The 26,116-nt window shown below is 35.7% G+C and overlaps 1 protein-coding gene across 1 annotated transcript in view; it reads right to left on the reverse strand.

The window, feature by feature from the left end:
• LOC126827026 (centrosomal protein cep290) overlaps positions 1-26,116 on the reverse strand; it is a 54,929-nt gene that overhangs the window by 15,589 nt on the left and 13,224 nt on the right. The gene's annotated exons all lie outside the window — the stretch shown is intronic.

The following is a 26,116-nucleotide window of genomic DNA, read 5'->3' on the forward strand; positions in this document are numbered from 1 at the left end:
AGACTATATTATATTATTTAATTAATAACCGGCGTAGGGTATCGTTCTTACATTAGGTGTTCACGTGTTACCGATTGATCAAATTTATATACGTTTCTTATATAGAATGTTACAACAGGATATGTAATTAATTAAAATGGACGTAAATGTAATGTATCAATATCATCATAGATTAAATTAAACAAAGAAAGCCCCGACCATCATAAATAGATGGTAAAACCAATCTTAAATTCATTTATCAATGAATAAATGAAGTCAATAATTGATATTTAGAGGGGGTCCCAAATGATAAAATCTCTTTCTGTATACAATTCCATCGCCAACTGTGATTCCAAATGATTCGTCAGTTGGTGTTAATATCATTTGGATTTTTATTTACATTGTATGTGATAAAACCCAAAAATGTGATCGTAACCATATCAGAACGACTTTAATCTAATTCAATGTTTCGGGCATACGCCCATATTCGGATAGTGATCTAAAAGATGACAACGCCAGGCTAACACACCTAATGGACGAAACACGTCAATGCAAAACCTGTCAGAATCTTAAATTCAAACACTTTTTAGTTATTCCAGACCATAAAGTTAAAAATGTTGGCATACAAAATGGGAGAGAAATATGAAGACATAATTTAATTAAAAATAGCTGGACCTAGCTTCATGGGCTAAATCTACTTGTTAAGGCCAGCTCAATTTTTGTTAAGGTCGTTGAGATGTAAATAAGGTAGGACACGTGATTGTTGGCGACATTATAGATTAGGGTTAAGGTAAGCATTGGGCTTCGGTTCACGGTTAGGTTTAAGGTTTGCACTGGGCTTCGGTCCAGGGTTAGGGTTGGGATTAGCGCTAGCGCTGTTTACATCTCGTAACCTATGACGAAAAATTGAGCTGGCATTATTTTAGAGGTGTAAATTCTCTCTTCGGATATAACAGACTTCGAATGATTCTTCAATTCTTTAATATACCGGAACATAAATATACATATATCGTCATACAGTACTGACAGGCCAGTTACTGCACTTAGTAAGGGATCCTAACTAGTGACTGCCTTCAATGTACAAATTTTGTAACATTTAAGGAAAATCAGATAAAAAGATAAAAGTAAATGTAATTAAAACTGACATGTCGATAGATGAACAGTGCATAAAAGATTAAACAATATAATAAATCAACAAAAACAATAGATGGGAATAACGTCGTTACCAATGACGGCTTGAAAAGTGGTGACATAGGTTAACGACTTACTAGGAAGCTGACCTTAAAGTGGTTAATTTAAGAAGCATTAATTATATTAGCGATAGCATATTATCACACCATTATATTATCATTTAGCATTTAGTGCGTAAAGAGGAGAGATAACTGTAGTTTAGTTCCGGGTGTCATTCGTTTATCAGATTTGTGGCTACAACAACGGCGATAATACGTCATAGGTGGTAACAGTATCATTGTTCCTATAAACTAGTAAAATATATAAGACGTTTGAGTTATGTTAATTTCCTACTATTCTATTCTTTTTGAGGAGAAAGAACACTACTAACTTGTCTAGCCGCTTTGCCTAAAGGGCACAGACTAACATGAGTGAAAATGCAGTTATGCTAATATTGTCTGATAATATTACGAATAGATATTTCGGTTCAAATTATCAGATAGCCCCAGAACTAGTTGTGTGTTATCACATATAGCGATTGTATCTTTGTGTATTCAATTATTCAACTTTCAATAAGTGAAGAAAATGGATATCTTGCGTGACTTGAAACCTTCCTTTTTTCTCGTGGGGAATAATTTTTAATTTAAAGGTGCGGGCATTTTTGTAAACAAAATTAATATTAGAGATCTATGTATGTCATCGTTGTAGGATGTCATTACGAATCCACAGAGAAGACAAGCATTTAAGTAAATGGAATGGGATATAACGTCCTACTTTTCTGCCCCAATGAGAGACAGTGCACAATGAGGGACATTTTGCCCGGAACACTCCGCTACGGTCTACTTTATTTTGAGTACCAACTGCCAGGTGTTTTCTTACGTACATACCAACGCGTAACCTTGGGTTTTCGTCCCACCCAAGAGACTAGACACGGTTCCTTATCAGCCCTGCCTCATTAGATATGTAATCACGTGAGGTCGCCGAAGGTGTCCATTGCGCATCGGCACATAGTTGTCTCAACTGTATTTATTTCCCACAAAATTAGGGCTCGCTTTCATTATGCCTTACATGAAATTAAGAAATTTTTAAAATTTGAATTGCATATCATAGTCTTATGTATAGATTACAAAATATTAATACTCATTTTCACACAGTTAACATTACACGAAAATAATAATAAAAAAACTAAATAGTACACTCCCTATCACAACCAAATTTAACTTTCTTGCACCTCATGAACGAAATACAAGAACGAATTAGTAGGGTACCCATTAACTGAGATGATATGAATGTAGATGTTTTTTTTTACAAAAAAAAATAGAAAAGCACGACTTGTCTTTCAGTGCTAAGATGTGGATGGAATTTGGGTTAGAGTGAAACCTAAATAAAACATTGGATAAAATCAATATTATATCTGAAGAAAATGAGATTAAAACAATACTGTGAGGCGAAGACTAGATATAATGATGTGTATCTTGGAGACGAGATAGTTATTATAAAAATATAGATAGCCATGACAATAAACAGCTTATAATAACAATAGTATTGAACACCTTGGCATTAAAGATAGACTGGGTCACTTTAAGGACAAATGGTTCTTTTTTTAAAATATAACATTCTTTTTAATATTTTAGAAAAACATTAACTATATATCAACTACACCTTAGGGGAGAGAGAGAAATGGGGTTTAACGTCCACTCGACACAAACTAGGTCATTTCGGGACTAACACATGGTTTTTTAATTTTTATTTACATAATTCGCTTGCGCGTAGGGGTCTTTAGCTGTGGGAGGAAACCGGAGGACCCGGAGAAAACCCACGAGGTTGGACAGGCGACCCTACTCCTTGTCACGTACAACCGCGGAATCGAAACCCCGCCAGTTGACTCAATGACAGACCGTATGATACAGCGCACGCGTGCTAACCATTCGGCCATCCCCCCCACACACACACACCTTAGGACACAATGGGCAGTCTGATTAAAGAGCATCTTTAATTGGTAAGCTTGGGTTAAAGTTGGGTCATTGTTGTGTTCAACTGTCTAGTGTTATATTTAGAGCTTAACCGTGGTTACAAAGTGTTAAAAAAAACACTAATCTACATTAACCCCAGCCAATGTATTACGGCTACGCGAATTTGGCACGTTATTCGAATAACGAATTACGAATCCGCGCGTTATTCAGGATTCACCAATGAATAATAACGAGCCCGCGCATTATTCGGGATTCGCCTATGACGAATAACGAGCCAGCACGTTAATCGAGATTTGGCAATTTACTCGCTACCTCTGCCGGTAGCGTATGGGTGGCCGATTAGCAACGAGCCGATCGTTTGTCAAGCGAGTAGGGTGTTGACTTGCACGATGCTGTCCCCTCTCGCACTCACCTGCGTTATTGCCATATCCCGAATAACGAGCCAGCAAGTTATTCCGGATACAACAATAAAACAAACCCGCTTACTATGCATCCGACCATTTCCTCGTAACTCCAATCGTAGGTTTAAGTGAACATGTATTCCTACATACCTGGGAGTCCGTGATTTTTGTTGTGGATTCACAAGCATAATATCTCGTGTTCTAATCACGTGTCAAGGGTACAACATATGGGATATACAGGGAAAGACTATCTAGTTCAGATGGAACCAATGGCCGAGGATTCCCTAGTGCATGTGCAATATGCCTTGCCAGCCGGAATTCTGAGACAAGTAGGGGGAAGACTTCCGCCTCGCACTGAATACGTAACTATAGCAATCAAATTATATCTCAAAATGACCAAAGTAGTGGACAATATGTTAAACCCCATTGATAGCGAGGACATCAGTGCATTATCAACTTTCTTATGGTAGGATTTGATCTGAATACAATTTGTTAAAGAAAAGCAAATCTTATCTTTGTAATTTTGCATCTAATCACTTTTGTCCTTAGCATAAGTATTGCATATTCCTTAAATCGTGTTAGATTAATTTTACCAAAGTGTACGACACGGTTAAGTGATGCATTAAAAGTGATGTCATTGTGGTTTGACCTTGACATTTTGAAAATGGGTAGACGGTAGCCGCGGGAAAAGTATACAATATTTATCGTAAATGAGCATGGTATGACATAATATATATATATATACACGGAGAAGCGATGATCAGTCTGATCAAAATACAGATCTATATTTCGTTTCGTTTTTTATACTTTCGATGGCCTACACTACATGAAGATCTGTCTGGTGGTATTTGATGGTCGTGTCAGGGGTCATAGGAGTGGGTTTTACCCTATGACATCAGGCATTGATTAATCAATCAACGTTGATGTTTCTAGTGGTTTACACATAGTTCCGTGCCCAGCACGCCAAGAACTGGCCGTAACAGATCGTTTCATTGGCTTATCCCTCATATTAACCAGAACGCGGGTTATAAAACATCTCTTCCAGCCTGATCCTAGTGTTGTGAACACTAGTAAAACGAAATCTTGAACTATAAAAAACGAAACGAAAAAGGATCTGTGATTTAATCAGATTGAGTAATAATACCCCCCCCCCCCAAAAAAAAAAATAATAATAAAATTAGAAAAATATGAAAGCATATAATTTCAACAATTCAACAGTTTAAAAGCAAATAAATCCAGCAACGATATAATTAAAAAATCCTAGACCATACAAAGTAATATATCGACTATTAAACATGAGTTATCTTTTGTTTAACAAAAAGTCGTTAGCAACTGATATTCGATTTTTGATTAAGTCTGTTGTAAATCAGCCGTGCCAGGTTGTCGTTTATAACCTCAAAGACTTGAAACGTTTCGTGACCCAACTGAAAAGTCACACTTCTAGAAACAACAAGAGAAGCTCCAGAGATTGCTAAATGGGTAGGGCAAATTATGTTTGATCTCAAGAAGTATTCAATTATTGAATTATTTATCCAACGCCCTGATCATGAAACGATATATTGCACTGAATAAGGTTAGACAGGCTGAGAAACCTTTTGGTCTACCAAATGCCTTGTACATACAGAAATCAATAGTTGAGAGCTCTAGTGGGATTTAGTTACGAGTTGTTGTTATTCTCCATGTATTAGATGTCAAAGATAACATTTGTGGTATTATTATCGTACTTGTCCTAACTCTTATCTCAGTCATTATCGTAGCACCAGGAACAACATGAGCTCCGGGACTGATCAAGCTATTTTAAGAATGACACAGACTTACTTTCATTGACGGGGTAAACATTACAGTCATTTTTCGTTAGCTAATGGAATCTTAGTCATTATTCAGTTTTAGCTTCAAGAAGTGGCAATAAAAATTACATGATAAGTGAAAATGTCGTCTTTTCTTCTGAATCATCTATGGGATTTGATTCAGGTACATATCATCTGTACACGGGTGTGTGCATCTGGGCTTTTGTCCCAATCAAACAAGGCACACCGTCTGAAAAGCCTGACCGACCTGTCCGCAGAGTGTTGCCTTTGTAATGTTTAACATCTCGCAAGCCAAGATTGGGTGTACGTACATGAACGAATCTTATTAAAATAAAGTCGTTATGTTTCCTACGGCAGACCGAACTTCAATTGGCAGTAAAATCTAAAATAATTATATTTGTCTTAGATATGAAACAAACACAACCAACAAGTCGGCAAACCTAACAATATATTTATATAAATGTCAGACTGTAATTATAGTGTATTCACATATTCTTCTGATATTTGCGATCAAATACTTATGATTGCCAGGGCTATATAATTTTTCTGTCTTGTCTGATATTTCTTTGAAACAAATGTTTCGGAAAATTTCATTATATCCAGGAATCTATTGTACTCTCATAATAATTACCGTTAATGACGTCCTTTCTAATAACATCACTGAGAACAAATTTAATCTTCGCCTTGCAAAATAGTCTATGTGTGGTATTTAAACCATTATGGCGTCGGTTTAAGTTTTGTTTTTGTGTGCCTTATTTAAATACATAACCATAAATAGACCATATTTACCACCCACTTAGGATTCAATAAGATTTTTAATGACAAACCTTTTCAAAATACGTATATTGAATATTTATACTTTTACTGAAATCCTATACACGGACATTATGTATACGCACTAAAAACAAAGGTGACGTGAAATATGCAATTATTTTCCTCCGCACGTCTGCATTCATAACAGGGAATTTAATGAGATGTAGACACCATATAGACTGTACTTGCATTGAATTCTCAGTAACCCAGACTCCTGTTTAGACAACATGTATATAATATTAATACTTAAATAATTTACTTATGAAGGGGGGAGATGGTGGGTGATTGCTTTCAAATGTTTACGAAAGGACTTCATAGTTTTGAAAATGATGTCTTGATTTTATCTTTGGACATTATATCTTTTGTTGATTTTGTTTTTTGCTTTATTGGCGTTTTGATAAAAATATTGCGTCAAAGTTTTCAGGTCAGAACCTAGAAACACGTTACGGTCATTATATATTGGATTGTTACTATTTAACAAATTAGTGAAATGTCAAATGTATGTACTCAATGAATTACGGTTGATCCAGATTATATTATGTCCATCAGATTTGGCTTTAGAACGGGGGATTGGTGATTGATTTCTCGGCCATTCAAGACTGATTTAATATGAAATGTAATCTACCATATTGACCTTGACCTGTGAACGGCCATTGATCACTTATCAATTAATTAATGGCGTAGAGTACGACATATCCGTACAATACAACCATAGAATATTATAGACAGCTAATCAAGTTAGGAGCATTTCCATTACAAAGCTACTGACATTAATCATGAAGCAGAGATGGCGTGAGACGACATATCTTCCCCTAATGGCGACAACCAATATATTGTTTTCGAGCTCAATATCTCAAAATGCATAGCGATCTACTTTATCCATTCCCGGTGTTGGTTGAAATATATTATACTTTGTGGATATTTTCCATACATGTACATCTGACAGAATCGAATGAACAGATAAAGCAGAAACTATACAGTCTGCTGAAATTCCTTTCTTTTCCCATGATCAATATGCAGATATCAAGTTCATAATATAATCTGGCCATTAATGGTAAATATAAATTACGGAGAGAAATTTTAATAATCAATAATACAAATATTAACAACTCCTTCATATGTTAAATGTCTATAATATTTTCAGACACACAAAATTTCTAAATAAACGAATTCACGATTCGAAGAGACAAGTGCGTTCCTTTTGTCAATAGCGCACAAGGTATTGTAAAAAGTGATCGACAAGGAAAGGTATGTTATAGATATGCATATTCTACACATCATATATAAAATTTAAATGAGCTCATAAAATATGTGAAAAAATTGTGGATAATTAAAATGTTGACAAAACGGTCTTGCTAATCACCAACAGGAGAGTATTGCGAGGAAAGACCACCAAGGAAAGATGTATTATAGATATGCATATTCTACACAGCATATACAAATTTAAATCATTTCATAAGAAAATGAAAATATTTATGAATGACTGTAATATTAACAAAAATGGTTTTGCTAATCACCGACAAGACGTTTTTTTTGTCGATTTCACTAATTATCCATAATTTTCTATATGAAATCCTTTAAATTTTGGATATGTGTAGAATATGCATATCTATAACATATCTGTCCTTGTTTGTTACGTTTACAATACTTTGTGCGCTATTGACAAACAAAACCGCGCTCTTGTCGGTCCTTGTAGCGATTCGCTATATGCTCGAAACAGTCGTCTGTTTTGGTTTAACAACTATGAATGTCTCGACGACACAGAAAATCTCAAGAATAGTGACAGTGATGTGTCGATTTTTATGATGGCCATGTTCGTCTTATGTAGTAGCAACCTAAAAAGCGATACTTTATTACTTCAAGACATGCTTTAGCCTATAAAACCTCGAGCGAACAGACACCCAAACTACTTATTTCGTCTTTAATCAAAATGCATAGCGATCTACTGTACCCATTCCCGGCGTTAGTTGAAATTTATTATACTCTGTGGACATTTTCCATACACGTACATTTGACAGAGCACAAGTCGCCCAAGACAAAAGTTGAAATCTGATAAATTATTTATTTCTATGTACTTTTATCGCCTACAAAACAGTTTTTTGTTGCCATTTTGCTCGTCCAGTGTTTGTCGTTTGTCTTTAGTGAAGTTTAAGACAAAAATTGAACTGTAATTGAACTTTTCTTGAAGAGTTTTCTGTTGTCATTTAGCCCGTTCATTAATCGTAGTTTGTCTTTGGTAATGTTTTACGATTCCTTTTAATGCCTGTTATCTGAACATAGAAGTACCAATGCATTCGATACGATTAGTCAAGATGAACAGCAACAACGTCGATGCTGATATCTTGTAGCCTATTCAGAGCACATTGGATCATTTCGATTGCACATCATTATATGATAGTAATGATATAATACATACCAAAAAGCTAATTTGACATCGAAGTATAAAAAGTATTCGATTAACTTTTTTATCTTAAGTCGAACGGATAATAATATTGGCACATGAAACATAAAAAGAATGTAAGTCATTCCTGATTTGAAGCGAACATAATGAACGACACAAGAGTTCATTGAACCTAAATCTTCCTAATGCAGATCTTTCGTTTGACATTAAATATTATATAAATCATAAATTCGACATTTATTTACGTGTCAAGCCCATGATCAATTGTTTAGAACTTCGGATGGTTGTGATTTTCAACAGATTTAAACACAATTGTCAGTCAATGATTTCATTTAAAAATGGATAATCGAGACAGTACCTTATCGTAACAACGGTATTAAGGACAACGACGATAACTCCACTCAGAATATAGTAATTTGACTGAAACTTTCAGCTTATTCCCTTTTCATTATCTTTGTTTAAACTATTATAGCGAGAACTGTCAGCTCTTTATCTAAATCTTACATAATGCATTTTTAAGTCAAAATAACTTTAGATGAAATATTATAAACATGCTTTATCGATTTATGATATATCGAAGAAAATGTTCATTTCCCTAAGTAATCTGGTGACGGTGAACCCTATATTTCTTTGCATTAAATGGTTTTAGTCATTTTTGATGTAAAAGTGTCGCGCCATAAAGACTAAGTTTTAGGATTATTTACACTTTTGACCATTAAATATCCATCCATTTATTATGTTATATTATGTATTAACCAGTAGTTCATCACATTTCATAATCCGATTCTGATGAGATAATGTCAAAAAATATTAATACCCTTCGTTATTAACCCCACTGAACCTTCCATTGAATAATTAAGCTTTTAGCTAACATTAAGTGTCCTCTTATTTTAGGAGATTACCTATCACGGTAAAATATGACTATCACGATATATTATTTTTGTCAAATAAAACAACTTTTAATAATGCTAAATCCTTATTAATTCTCATTACAAAGCCTGATTTACATGTTTTATTTGCCAGGAAACGTGTTTATCTAACGTGACTTTTTATAGTTTATTTTACGATAGGTCAACGGTAAATAAAAACGAAATGAAAACATGTTGACGTGAAAGGTGGTGCGCGTGAAAAGCCATAGGTCTTTGTATTAAACATGTAATATAATATTTGCGTTAAGTTTAAAGCGAGAATTTCATATTTCCTAAGAAAGTCAAAACATAATTATTTCTATGTCTTTTGCTCAATAGGTTGTTAACTCACTATTATATGATCATGGGTGCCATTGTCACACTTAAAACTCATTTACACCGGAAATAATAACACAATTACCTCGCGTGTTTTCTATTCCCCACCATGGAATAACTATCTTCAAACGTTGTCAATTTCTCAACTGGCAATAGTGAAGTATAGGATTAATAGGATTATTCTTTAACAAGGTAGGACTGTTTATAGATACCATCTATTTTAGGGCTTTATTTTAATACATTTTAAAAATATAACTTAAAAATATGAAATTGTAACTTTAAAGTAACGATAGTGACAAACCCTATGATATAAAGCGCACGCGTTAGACCATTCGACCGCCTTGCCCCCACCCTCCCCTCCCCGAAACGTTTTGTTCTGTTCAGTTCATTGGAAATATTTAATTAAGTGAATGTCTGTATCATTAACACCTAAATCCTAAATATATATATGAGCAAACTTAGATATCTTTCAACCCGCGGTAAGCCTGGATTATTATTCGACTTACCGAGAACAACAAGCTTCGGGTTATATCTTATATAGGTCCTGTCACTCTCAACAGAAAATCACACACCCACGCCGGAAAATCTAAGTATTACGGGTCCAGAGGCGGCCATATTGGATTTATTGGGCGTAATTTGGTAATGTTTTTTTCTGATTCTTTGATAGTATTTACACCCTCTAAACCCACCATTCCCGAGATACTGGAGTTTTAAGGTTTCTTAAGCGGCCACATTGTTATGTATCACGTCATTTGGATATGTTTTTCTGATTCAGCGGTACCACTTTCCTCTACCCGTAATACATTAACGCCCTACAAACTCAACCATTCCCATGATATTGGAGTTTTAAGGTTCCAATGGCGGCCATATTGGATTTATGCTAATTGTTGACCGTATAACGTTATCACGTCACAGGGACGTCATTTGGATATGTTTCTTTTATTCAACGGTACCACTTTCCTATCTACCCGTAATACATTTACACCCTCCAAACTCTACCATTCCCAAGATATTGGAGTTTTAAGGTTCCAGTGGCGGCCATATTAGACTTATGCTAATTACTCAAAAAAGCTATATTTTTATATTGGGAGATTTTCGTTTGAGAGACCTTCAGGGATCCCTCTACCCGATTCCACCAAGAAAAGTTCTGTTGCAATTTGTTCTAGATCAGTTACTACAGTTACCGGACTATATACTGCGAAAGCAATCTGGTAACTACTAAGCCTCTGTTTGCTTGGACCGAGCTAATCGTTCGGTGTAGTTATATTGATTTTTTATTAAGCAGTCTCACGTTCCAATATAGGATGGATATTGGGGCATTATCGACAAGTTATTTCAACAATCCAGTTTATAAGCTACATGTAATCTTATTAACAGGATCTGTGGGCCTCTCTCGTTATACCCTCCATCCAATACATATTAAAAACTCCGTAGTTCAACTGAATAGTGATATGGTAAACAATAGAGAAAGACGCACGGGGCCAGGTGATCTATCCAAAAACACTCAGCGATGGACACGCTACTTGATTATGCGCAATCTAAACATTGATCAGATTGATTTAAAATTAGTTACTCCTTAATATGACTAACTCACGTTATGTCAATGCGCTCTCAAAAGCTTAAAGGGATCCAACGTAGGAATATTGTTTTTAATTCATAAAAGAAATCATGTCCATTTTTTCACGCAATAAAAAACATACTATTCAATGCTGCCAAGACGTCCCCCATTCAAAGAAGCCAATCGCAGACCCAATCTGTTGAACATGGCCAATCTAGTGTGCGGATCCATGAACGCGCAGACAAAAATTCCGTTATCTGTTTTTATGAGAAGAAACCCAGCCGAAGACTCGAATTTGACTTTTAGGCATATGTATTGACCAGTGTCAATCTTGTGCGCGATGCCATGAAGCGAGAAAAAAATCAATGGACAAATGAAAGAAAATAATATTTCCGTGAACTGATCTTACAAAACATCCCTTTAAAGTTAATCTATATAGCCTCGAATATTAAAGTTTATCAATGCACAGCTAAATACACCTTTACTGGCTTTTCACGAAGACCTACACGTTATAAAATATTCCATGATAATCAATATTTATAGCTTTTGCTTCTTTGACTTAAATTGAAATTCATTGTTGAAGTTGTTGATTTAAAAAAGCAATTTTTGTTGAGTGGAATTTTTGCGTTTTCCATTAGCTGTCAAATCGATTTGACGTGAAGTGTGCTCAACTTTTTTAACTTTCTCAGCGTGTTATATCTGAGCTCTGGTGAAATTGAAGGGATGGGGACAGGGCGTTGCGGCTGTCAGCGTGTAACCTGGCATTTTGATCTCTTTATCTAGCAGCCCGATCTTGCATTTGTCAGATGATGTACTTCCAGAAAGATGAAGCGATCTTAAATTAAAACCCGAGAAAGCTAAATGATAGGCGGTGCTTGTAAAAGAAATGCAATAATAATAAGGATATGTGTCACACTAGAAATCCTCGATTCCAATTACGTTCTGGTCTCTTGTAAATTACATAAGAAATCATGTCATGACATGAAAGAAAGCTTTAAAAAATAAAATTAGATGTGATACCACAGCTTCAAAACATACTTAGCCTACATATTGTTACCCCAATCTTTCAATATTTATCATTGTGGATTGAGACAGCCAGTTCAATAACTTGACACACAATCCAAAATAACTGATGACATAATAACGTTTGACATTTAAAGGAAAATAGATCTAGTCATCATTTCCTTTTGTTTTTCATCCAAACTATATATTGATTTAATTAACATCATTTACCAACATCTGTCTGGGTGCGCCGTGTGTTTTTTTAATTTAAATTTTGACTTCAAACTATGCATTAAAGACCGAATGCGATCAAGTATTTTTTTTAAATTGAATGACGTAACCACCCACATGCATTATTACTTTCGATGATGCGTTCTTCGAGAATATTACAAAGTTAATTTACTAAAGAAAAAATGAATCAGCTTTATTTAGCAGTGTCGGAATTAAATGACTTTACCATGTATAATTCAGTGGGCCTACCAGATTAAGTCGATGACACCCCCACTATCACAATAGTTATATCGTTCAAATAACACAGCAGAGCAATCTATAATACCCCGCTGTTATACAAACGAAATTAATTGATCAGCGATCCTTAACTAACTTAATAATTCAATGGAACCTCCAACAAATTTTATGCAAATGGATTTGTGTGTGTGTGTGGGGGGGGGGGATTATTGATTAAACAAAGAACGCAGGCGAACAAACACGAGGGTTGGGTTATCTAACGTACTTAACATAGTAATTTTCGAATAAATAACGGTGTTATTAGTTTATAACATCAATTACCCGACAAATTTGGCTAAAAGGGATATGGTATTACACATACTAACGCGCATTCATTATTACAGAAATTAACAACATTTACGTAACACCTTAATACATACATATAATTTCTTTATGAATATACATATAACTATTAAAAATACTTCTTTGTTCAGATATACATCAAATCATAGTTGTTGCCCTTAATACAGTCTTCAGATGTTAAAATGGTAAACCAACACACTAACCATCCTGATTATTTTTCAATAAGAATGAAAAGAGGGTTAACGTCCTACATTGACTAATGAAGAACTTCGTACGCTAAACAGTGTGCTATGACCTACTCTTATTTCGAATTCCAGCTGTCAAGGGTTCTTTTATGTGCACCCTGATGTGTACACGGTGTCTCGCTTTTTCATTCCATCCGAACGACAAGACACTATCCTTACCAGGCCCTCCGTCCTGGTGGCCTGTCCAACCTCGTGGGTTTCCTCCCCACTGCTAAAGACCCAGGGTATACAAATGGTACCCTGCCCTTTTCTGGGGTATATGTATACCCATGCCCTAATTATGAAAGTTTTCAACCTTTTTACTAGTCTATTCATTCTCTGAATAATCGACTATTTGCCAAAATTCACAAGTTGAGAATGGACGAAATAGACATTGTGAAAATATTTGAATTTATTGAGAAATCTGATCAGCGCATCAATTATTTCGGTCGATTATAGTCTCATTATAGTGTCTAGTCAACATTGTTTCGTTCAAAAAGCTTATTCTATTTTCTTAATGAAGATTGGTGTATTGAATGTCCAATTAAAAATAATTTTTTATGAGATGAATTGCTCATGATACTAAAATTTTGAATAATCAGGCTTTTGTCTCTTTTATTATCATGTATTATTTTATAGGGTTTTATGTTGGAATTTGGAATGCTAGAGCCACTCTAAACAGCGTTCTCGGATTTGACAAATTTCAAAATTTTCTAGAGGCCGGGGGAAAGAGACACCCCCCCCCACCCAACTCTAACTTTTGGTACGCTGACCCTCGCTTCGTTCCTGCGCCCCTGATTTCAACTATACAACAGTAACACCGGATTATACGGTAATATTTTTGGGCACTGAGTCACGTGATCAGTTGACGTAAATAATAGTGAAGATTATGAGATACCACGGACTCGAACTTCAATTTTATTTTTTGTACACACGCTAATTATGCAGTGATTTTGAAAGTTATCTGAAAAATCATTACATGACAGAGTCGATAGAGGAAAGTTCCTACACGGGACGTCTGACATTCTACTTACATCTTAAAAAAAACATCGAGTAGTAGTGAACGCAAAGTTGACAATCTGTCCACTAGTTTCATACTCGCAGGTTACAAGGTCCAACATATATACCTCTTTACCCATAGAACACCATCGATCTATAGCTGTTAAGTATTTGGTGCGTGTAAAAGAAAGCCTACACACAGTTCATTGCCTATGATACCAGTTTTCCTCCCACAAGGAAGCACGCAATTACTACAACTACATACGAAAACATTCAATATCAAATAAGCTCTGAGGCACCACAATTAATATGATCAAAGACAATCCACGCCATTCATCATAGCAACTTCAAATACACGGAATAATTATTTATTTCAGAATCATTTGCTACTAGTTCGCATGATACCAATTAAATATGTACAAAGAAAGAAATCCCCCTCGTCCTTATAGTCACGGAGGTTGCATGCGGGTTGGTGGGGTAGATGCCGCGGGGGGGGGGGGGGGGTCCTTACCCTCATTTTTATTTGGGGTAATTTTGTTATTTGGTGCATTGTATCTCAAAAGGGCTGTGTGCTGTTCACTGTTATTTGGGTGTTTTTCTCTTGAAGCGGAAGTCAACAAATGGGAAGCGACATTGGGTGTTGTAGAACCTGGGAATACCGATTACTCACTATGTTTTGTCCACAAAAATAAAAAGTCCAATAGACAATAGCAAGTTCATTGAAGAAATATGAGTGATTTGGTTAAACAGAAAGGGGGGGGGGTCGACATGTCGTGATCTATTTGATTAGTCCGTAGATTCTTATATTCAGCTATGTAAGTAGTGGCGAAATGAAATGGAGTTTAACGTTCTACTTCTCTGCTCCATCTGGGCTAATGAAGACGGGCATGGACCAAATAATGTGTTATGAGGGAAATTTGTCCCGGGCAGCGGCGCTACGGCTTGCTCTTATTTCGAATTTCAGCTGTCGAGGAATCTTTTACGTGCCCGCCAATGTGTACTTTGGGCAATTAGTCGTGAGTGTATATGACAAGGGCAATATGTTGATTTTCAGAACGAACACGGCTCGCCACCCACTTAGTAAATTGTTATGCCAATACATTTACCACTACTGCGCAGTTTCCATATGTGAAAGACAACCAATACAAATATGGTACATAACTCGCAACATAAAGTCCTAAATTGAAATAAATGGTGTTATTGTTGGCATAAAATCACACCTATACAGTGGTTCTTGAAGATTTTTTTCCATAAATTATGGGACAGGATTCCATCCCCTGTCATGTGAATTCTTCTCTTTATTATTGATAGTTTACTAACCCATTTATCAATCAAATATAACTTATTCATGGAATAGGATTCAAGTTGTTTGTGCGTGTGTGACGTCCAGGAAGATTCGACTCATTAACGTATTAGATTAGATTAGGTCGCCCTGTCTTCATTAGACGATCTATTCTACTACTTAATACAAAACAAGCGCTCTCTAACCTGGAGGTCCCGTGATCAATCCATGTGTTGACCTACAATGTTTCTCAGGAACTTCCGACGTGATTCCTCCTTGTCAGTGGTGCAGGACGACGGGCCTGGCATGGGGCAACCCATAGTAGTTCGGGTGGGACGGAAACCTTTTGACACATTGGAGTGTACGTAAAAGAACCTTTGGCATTTGGAATTGTCTGGGCAACATTTCCCTCATATCACACTGCATGGCGTATACCCATCTTAATTAGCCCAATCAGAGCAGAACAGCAGGACGTTAAACCCCATTTCATTTCCAAATAAGTTTTGGATATCTCTGTGATAAAATCAACTATTGACCTAAATAATTGAAACAATATGTAACATGGAAATACAGTTATAATTAGCAATACAAACCGATCATAATTGGCATTCCATGGTGATAAAATCAAACAATGATATTAATTATTTATATGTTATCACAATGGATATCCTAACTATTAGTGGTGTCCTTGCGGTTCACTAACCATGCATAACATCAACAATCTGGGTCTGATCTGATCTGATCTGATCTGAATAATACTAGCCGAAGCCGCTTTGTAGATGGCATCCTCGGGGCAACGTTAACCACCAAAATAAAGAAAAACAAAGTTGTTCAAATACAGGAGTACAAAAAAAGAACTAGCAATATAAAGCTCCCCAGTATTTTAGTCATTGAGATCACATTATGACTGTGTGCATCCTTATTGGAAACAAATCTTGGCAATCAACCAAATATAAGTAATACGGCCCCCATCCTAAAAAATAGTAGAATTTCGTATTTCTGTGCCTCGATTTAATATTCCATTGTTGTTTTCGTATTGATCAAGGTTTTTTTTTCTTTCTTAATAGGCAATAATAATATTGATATAAGAATCAGTATTGAAAATAAAAAATACTAGTTCGGAATCGAAAAGCGTATCCTGATGACTGCAACAGTAAGCTATGACAATGATACCTGAACTGTATTATTTATCAGAACCTCATAAATCATTCGATCAGTTCTCTAGCGTGATTAATGGCGTCACTATGATAACGTTTCTCGGCACGTTACTGCTGATTTTCTAATGAGAATAGACCATGATTGGTACACTTATAACCGGATATTGCCTTTCATAACGAAAATATATCCAGATAGAGAGCAAAGCTTGTTAAATTTTTATTTTCCAATTAAGTACAACGCTTAATGCATGATATAAGAGATAAATAACGCCACATCTCATGCTCTTTGTCCGGCCAAATGCTTCAAGCTATATCTATTTTCCATTAATTGTACAAAACACAGATGTGATGGACCATTCATAATTAAACTATCCGAGCTACCGGAGTAGTTTGTGTTCCTGCAGAGTTACACAAAACGAATTGTTAACTAATAACTTACCAATAAACCTACAATGTATTTGATTGTGGGACATCCAATTTAAACAGAAATTTGTTAAAACTGAAAATATAAAAAGGATACCAACATTTGCTTGCTACGAACCCAATTTCAGATATTTGAGCAAATTCATAATGCAAATAGCTCATTGCTGAAGTTTTATGTACAAGTTATATGTAATACAATCATACTTTTTATAGGACACATCATGCAGTTAGAATGTTATTCTATTCCACTTTTGTTCCCCACGGAGAAGCTGATTTATTTCATGACAACTGTTAAACAAAGCATGCTTAAACTACTTTATTATAAAACCTTTTGATGTCACTGTAATAAGCAGTATAGTGCCCGAAAACAATCCCATAACATTAATCATGCTTTTACAATAAACGTGTTGTAAAACGACCTTTAGCAATACAAACATAAATAGTGTAAGGAATAAAGCTAAACTAAAAATCAATAGTATGATAAATTCTAAATATATGACAGAGGCTTAGCTGCCTATCTAGGTTTACCAGCTACATATATCTCCATCTTACCAGATCGCAGATACAGTAAGAAGATTGAGAATTGAAGAAAAATACCAGTATATATATACTCTTCAAAAAAAGTAGGGGATATTCAGAAACAATACATGTATCTTTCTACCACCGCCGATACAACCTATCATGTATCTCACTACACCACCAATAAAACCTCTCATGTATCTTCTCACTACCACCACCAATTAAACCTTTCGTGTATCTCACTACCACCACCACTAATAAAACTTCGCATGTATCTCACTACCACCATCAATTAAACCTTTCGTGTAAACCTCTCATGTATTTCACTACCACAACCATCAATAAAACCTTTCACCTATCTCAATACCACCACAATAAAACCTCTCATGTATCTCACTGCCACCAGCAGTATAACCTCGAATTGTCTTACTACCACCGCCGACTAAACCTCTGGTTTAATCTCACTACAGCCACCGATAAAACCACCACCGATAAATCCTATCATGTATCTCACTACCACCACCGACAAACCCCTCATGTATCTATCTCACTACCACCAGCAATATAACCTCGAATTGTCTTATTACCACCACCGACTAAACCGCTCCTATGTAATCTCACTTCAGCCACCTATAATACCACCACCGATAAATCCTCTCATGTATCTCACTACGACCACCGACAAACCTGTCATGTATCTATCTACAACCACGTAATAATCCCCTCAAGTATCTTTCGAAGGTGATTTTTGTTTTTGTTGTCTCTCCCGCTTTGTTTATAGTAACCCATTCATTCATCTTGAAGTATCCCTAGCATATTCTATGAACTTATTACCATAGTCATTCAATTGCATGTAAATTATTTACGTATATTCAGTTGCATGTAAATTATTTATCTACATCAAGGAATTGTGCTATTTGTTTTTAGGTCTGTTTACTAGTTAGTGAGATTTGGTTATATTTTACGTGCTATATAACACTCAATTTCATTACATTATCTTTCTATAACCACCTTTCATTTCTTCGCTGTTGGTATATGAATATATTAACACAAATTTATTTCAAACTATCCATGGTAATTAACAGAAGTGGTAATAGGTATTCTATAAAGTGGAACCAAATCCTGCCCAAATCCTGTATATAATATCCTTCCCAACTAAATCGAGCGGGTTTTGAGAGGGTACAGTGGCGGCACCAGCCACCAGTGAATGGTGGGGGGGGGCGCTGGGGCTAAGTCCCTGTTTGGAGGGAACCCATTTTGAACATTGACTGCCGGAAATGCAGCCTGACAGTATTTCAGTCACTGATCGTCAAAAACACTGAAACTATTAAAAACCACTGAGAACAGACATGCAATAATTCAATAATAAAGTGTGGGCTACTATCAGAATACCCAAGAATAAAGATTTCGATGCAAACTATTGTATCATTATGAGTAAAGATCTATATTCAGCAACATATAATATCATCAATCGTTTTGTTACACCATTCGGCCACCTAATCTCCAAATAAGTAAATTAAAGTAAATAAACAGAGTGTCAGAGAGCAATAAGTCGTATAACGACAGATGACAAAATATATGTAACCAACAAGACTGGAATAGGATCTTGTCATGGAGAAACTGTCTCGGTCTAACTAGAATATCCAAATCAATTATGATATAAATCTATATATTTTTACTAATGGTTCTTGTAGGATAATGTCTTCCGTTTATGAAAAACATGTCAACATAAAATATACGTTGGAAATTTCACGGCGGAAGCGTATGATAATGAGAACATTGGAATTGTAGAGTCAAACAAAGAAACATCCGTCCGTTTCTGATTTCATGTAGTGCAAACATGAGAGAGCGAAATCAACCAGATGCTCAAACATAGCTAGTGATCTGAAGATCAAAAGAGACTTTATAACCACGAACTGTGTACCGCTGACGTTGCATTTTAAGAATCAGGAACATCAGCCGCCTTTTTTTTAACTAAGACATATCAACCAAATCGAAAATACAATTCGTTCCCTGGCTGTTTCAACTGCAGAATTCATGCGAAACCTCCCATTTGTTATATAAAAATTGTAGCTACAGACTTTATAACCACGAACTGTGTACCGCTGACGTTGCATTTTAAGAATCAGGAACATCAGCCGCCTTTTTTTTAACTAAGACATATCAACCAAATCGAAAATACAATTCGTTCCCTGGCTGTTTCAACTGCAGAATTCATGCGAAACCTCCCATTTGTTATATAAAAATTGTAGCTACATATGATAGCTACTTGGCGATAGATTGCACAAACAAGTCTCATTAGCTGGTAGGTGCAAAAAAGATCAGTTCATTTCAATACTTCTAAATTTCAAAATATCATCTATAATTTGCGACTATAAAATCAACAGGCTGTTATTGTTTTTATGAAATAAAACTGGTAAATGCCTGTTAATTAACCACACAATACATGGTTAATAATGATATAAAGCTTGTAGAAGAAATGGTGCTTATAAAATTAGAATTCTACAATGTTCCTAGTATTAGATCAAATGATAATGAGTTGTGCAAAGCACACATAATCACCAGATGGTACCAGTTCTACATGTTGTCAACGTTACCGGGGTATAATGGTTTTCAGAGCACTAATCAAATACAATTACGTGCTTAACTTTACATCTATGACGTCAATACCCTAACGCGATTAAGAGTAGGCCATTATAAATTGTTTATTTATGTTTTTATTATTAATAAGGGTGTCGTTTTATTCCGTGCCGCCATTAACTACCTATAGCATGTGTTATTAGAACATTTTTACAATGTGTCATCATGAATGAAAACAAAGGTAATATGAATGTTAAACAAAGTGTTCTCAATGGACACAAACCAAAATATGAAATTGATGCAGTAAATGAGTAAAAAATAATATGAGATTCAGAAAGAGAAACTTATGTTATAAATGGACATAAACATAAAATTTATTCATGTGTGTAGAAAAACAAAGTATCATATTATACAATCACATCTCTTAAACAACAATTCATGACTAACATAACTGGCAGAACAAGATTTCGGGAATGAAAACATGACTGACATGAATAGCAGAACAAGATTTCAGGAATGAAAACATGGCTGACATGACTAGCAGAATAAGATTTCAGGAATGAAAACGTGGCTGACATGACTAACAGAATAAGATTTCAGGAATGAAAACATGGCTGACATGACTAACAGAATAAGATTTCAGGAATGAAAACATGGCTGACATGACTAGCAGAATAAGATTTCAGGAATGAAAACATGACTGACATGACTAGCAGAATAAGATTTTAGGAATGAAAACATCACAGATATAAAATATATTGAAAAAATGTACTGATGCTGCCACTAAACATCATAATTATTAAAAATATCGATGACGTAAAGTTTATAATTGACTGACCACACAATAAAACGCATTTTAAAACAAATGAAATGAAATGGGGCTTAAACATGCATTATGCAAGAGCTAAATCTGCCTATTGCTGGTCTTTCTTTAGGCCTGAAATGTTTTCTAAAGTATTAATTAAACATTAATTAACTGATCCAGGCCTTAATCAACTCTCGATGGCATCAGATTTCTCCGATATTAAATAGATTAGAATGGTTCAGCGATACTTTGATTTAATCAAATATGGAGGACCGAGACTTAGCTTCGATCAACCAGTACGGTGGTTGAAATTATTGCACACGTCTGTCAAACCTTCAAAGGCTAATATCTTCGCTTGCAATAGAGTAATTTGAATGTAATTTGAAAATTACATTCAAATTACTCTATTGCAAGCGAAGATATTAGCCTTTGAAGGTTTGACAGACGTGTGCAATAATTTCAACCACCGTACTGGTTGATCGAAGCTAAGTCTCGGTCCTATTATAGCAAGAATGGCTAGATTTTTTATCTAAATCTTACATAATGTATCTTTAATGTCCTACTTTTCCGTACTAACTGGGCAAATGAAGACTAGCATAAATCATGCGGTGGGCTATATAAGGGAAATCGGTCACACACTGAGCTTACTCTCTACCCATCCAGTTAATAATATTTTTCGCTGGGGTTATAGTGCTTTATTCTACAACCCGTTATTCCATTCATTGCTCCATTATCCGTTCGTTCAAAGGTCCCCGGTATAGAAGGTTGGGGGATCCGTAAATCTGACAGTGCGTTATTCTGCCGTTTTATGTGCAATTGAGCCGGTAAGAGGGTGATTATTTAAATTACATAATAACTATCAAAACAAACAATCTGCGTAAAATCTTTATTGTTTTATTATTCGTCGTTTATAAATACATCGTGTGCATTCAATATATCAGTATTAATTGTTTCTGTAAATCGAATGGAACGAAATTTTGTCAATACAAAATTTCAACCATTTTCTTTCTCGGTTGTCACGAGTGCAATGTTTCGGATGAATTCATCCAGAACATATGCGTTTCCGCCTACTCTTGATCGAATTACAACTGTCTGGGTTCTTTTACGTACATGCCTCGGTTTTTCGTACCATCTGAACGACTAGGCACTCTTTCCTTGTCACCCCGCATGCGATACACCTGACAAGTAGGAACGCAATTTGGAGAATCTTGAAGGTTCTACTCGTTTTATGTCAGAATTCGAACCAGATACATTCTAGAACCTTACCAGTTGTTCCAATATTTAGTTCTATCCCCGTATATTAGTATAAAGACAGGTTATTATGACAATTAGTAGTATTATATAGGAAGCTATTTCATCTGACTCATTTAGTAAACGCAATCTTTGAGAATAAAGGGGTGGTTATTCATCATCTCAGACTGTTTCAAGGGATGTTGGTCTATTTTAAATCGCGTTATGGCAAAGCATAATTTTCTCCCCATACGCCCAAAGACATTATTAGTAATAATCTACGTAGATCACCGAAGTATAAATCATTTCATAAAATGTCGTTCTCTTTATAGACAGGAATTGAAAATTGTTCTACGCAACATGAGCAATTGGGTCATTACTCTTGGTGCATTGAGGACAACTGAAAAATATGCTATATCTGATCCATTAAATTTACGATCACCACAAAGACGGTAGGGAACCGGGTGTAACGCATATTAGACATGAATTAATGGATATATGAATGCTAGTACCTGGTTAGGTTCGCGAATAGCTTGTATTTATATAAGGCACATCACTCACTCGTTGATTTAATCAGAGGAATATTTTTCCATGTCTGGCTTCCCTTATATTGAGCAGAGCGTATTACAGCGGTTTCATTTATGGATTTATATTATTACAGACCCGACCCCTTTCTTTTCTAGATATCTAATTAATCGGATGGCTGATTTCAATTGGGGGGGGGGGGGGGTCGCGCTACTTTGATCTCGTAAGTTATACTTATTCATTCTGATGTGGCGAAAACCTGAATACCCACGTCCTGTGAACTACTCACTACACACTCGGTCATAGAAACATAAAAATAAACGTTCTCGGAAAGGACCGAAGTATTGTGTTTACCAGACACTAAACTCGAATCATCCCATTTCTTACTTCAACCTTAAACACTATTCCCCCGAGAATAATTAGGTTATCTCTTTTAATCTGTATTATTAAATCAATATTTAGCACGCGGATTGCAAAACAAAAAAGGATGGTATTTGTCATCGTCTACAAAAATAGAAACATTCAGAAAATATTTGCCACAAAAATATAAATTTAGAAAATCAGACGATTAATAGCAGTTAAGGAAGCTTATAGGGGTCATGCAAAATTTTGTAGAAGACCTTGAGATCCTGTGATACTTTTTCGAGATCTCAATTTAATGTTCTCAAAATCCCGTAATAATTTTCTCGGGAATCTCCCATCCCGTGTTAACGATCTTGAGAATTCGAGTTAAAGTTTTTGGGAATCTTGTCATCGAGATCTCGAGTATTTTTATGTGTACGCGTAATTTTTAATGTATTCTCAGCGCTCCGCGACCAGTCGTTTCGGAGTTTATCCCCCCCCCTTTCCCGAAAACCTTAATAGCACTATAGAGCTTACAGTTTTTGACGGATGTTTAAAATTTGGTGTGACGCATTGGGTTAATCAGAGAACGGTCCCCGTCGATTTTCAGGGCTCCTCATCGTTCTGGAATTACCCTCCTTTTCCGAAAACAGTGTTAACGCAATAAAGGCTACAGTTTTTAACTGGGACCTTTCGATTTTCAGCACTCCACAAGCTTCTGTGGAGAAGACTAAACCTATCGATATTCAGCATTCTGTGACTTTCTGTTCCTTACACATCCCCTCTCCCCGAAAGCCCGGTTAACGTCCCAGAGGCTTCACTTTTTAAATTTTGTGTGAAGCATTGGGGTCATAAACTCTTAGCGGTCTTCCATTATGGAGGTATTCTCCATTCTTTGAAAACCTTGTTTACGCGATAGAGATTTCCGATATTCATGTTCCACGACAAGGATGACCCCTGCTAATTTTCAGCAATATAAAGTTTTCTGTCACAGAGATATAACAAGCACATGAACACGATAGAGATTGGATTTCTTGAAGGATACTATAGACCCTTATTCAATTAAACACCCAAGTTTCCCTTTCAAGTAATCTGCTGTTGAGACATAGATGTTGCGTATATTTATTTTGAAGTATTGCTGTCATGAGCAGAGGAATCATATTTATTTTCAGCGTTCCATGGGATTTATCCTTGTGAACAAACAGAATCTAGATTTTTGGAAGGATTGTTATGAACTTATTGATTTGCAGCGCTCCCTGACTTTTTGTAATGGCGTTATTCCTGTGTCTAGCTTTATTCTAAAAGAAATATGGTCATAAAATAAAATAAAACGTAACTCACACATTAAATTGAAATAATTTAACAAGCATGTCTGTAATTCAAAGCTCCACACATTCAAAGCTAACGCGGTAGGGTTTTAAGTTTCAAATTTGGTGTGAAACATTGGGGTCAAAATTTTTTATACTCCCGACTTTCAGCGCCCCCTTCGTTCCGGAGTTAAGCCCCACCCCTTTGTTAGCGGTGGTGGAGGCTGCAGTTTTTTTCAGATTTTTTTTTTAAATATGGGGTGATGAGAGGATGGACCATATCAATATTCAGCGTTCTGCTACCTTCTGTTCCTTAATACACTCACCGCCTTAACGTCACGTTTTAAAGCATTTATTCCAAAGTGCTCAGCGATTTTCTATTCCGAGTTACTCTCCATTTTCCGAAAACCTTGTTAACGCGACAAGGATGAACATTGTTGATTTTCCGCAATGTAAGATTTTCTGTTACAGAGATTAAATATTATTTGTCCGGAAAAGCTTGTGAACACGATAGAGATTAGATTTCTTGAAGGATGCTATATCCTTATTAAATTTAGTCAACAGCCAAGTTATCCGTTCGGATAATCTTTTTTTTTTGAGATCTCGAGAAAATTCACACAGGATGTCAATATCTCGAGAACATTAACTCCAATTTTCGAATCGTTAACTCAGGTTGAACTATCTCAGGAAAATAATCAGGGGATCTCGAGAAAATTACCAGGTGATCACGGGATTTCGAGAACGGATCGCAGGATCTCGAACCCTTCTACAAAATTTTGCATGACCCCTATACGCTTCCATATTGCAGTACTTAAAGGACAATATTGGTGCCAGTCATTATCATATATGTGATAGAGCTGGTTAAACACATTCCAAATATAATTTTAACACAGAGATCATTGCTACGATAGCTGAGTAATACAGGTTTCCTGAATTGGAAGTGACGAACGCCAAAGGAAAACACGAGTCATACCTCTATATAACTGACTGATGTGACGAGTGATAACAGATACACGGCCGAATTTCTGCTCACTAATAATTCCTTCCCAAGACCAAAAGTAAGGGGCTGTAAGAGGATACCTGACAATTCAATAAAGTAATTGAATGTCATTAGATAAGAAAACACGAGAAAAATAGAAATAGTCCGTACATTCCCTTGTTTATATTCATTCTATACCTTATAAAAACATGGTAATGCACGGACTTTTTCTGTTTTTCTTTCGTGTTCTCTTATCTAGTGGCAGTCAATTCTTTTTATGAATTGTCAGATATCCTCTCACAGCCTCACACAACAACTTTTGGTCGTGGAAGGAATTATTAGTGAGCAGAAATTCGGCCGTGTATCTGTTATCACTCGTCACATCAGTCAGTTATATAGAGGTATGACTCGTGTTTTCCTCAGTCATTATCACATAATGTTCTATCACATTATGTGATAATGACTGACACCAATATTGTCCTTTAAAAGGAAAACAGTTTGATAACCGACATTAAAGGCTATACCTGTAATTATTTTATTAAAATGGCACGGATTTGGAACTGGCGATTCTATATTAATAAATAA

Source organism: Patella vulgata, chromosome 1 (assembly GCF_932274485.2).
Source record: "Patella vulgata chromosome 1, xgPatVulg1.2, whole genome shotgun sequence".
NCBI lineage: Eukaryota > Metazoa > Mollusca > Gastropoda > Patellidae > Patella > Patella vulgata.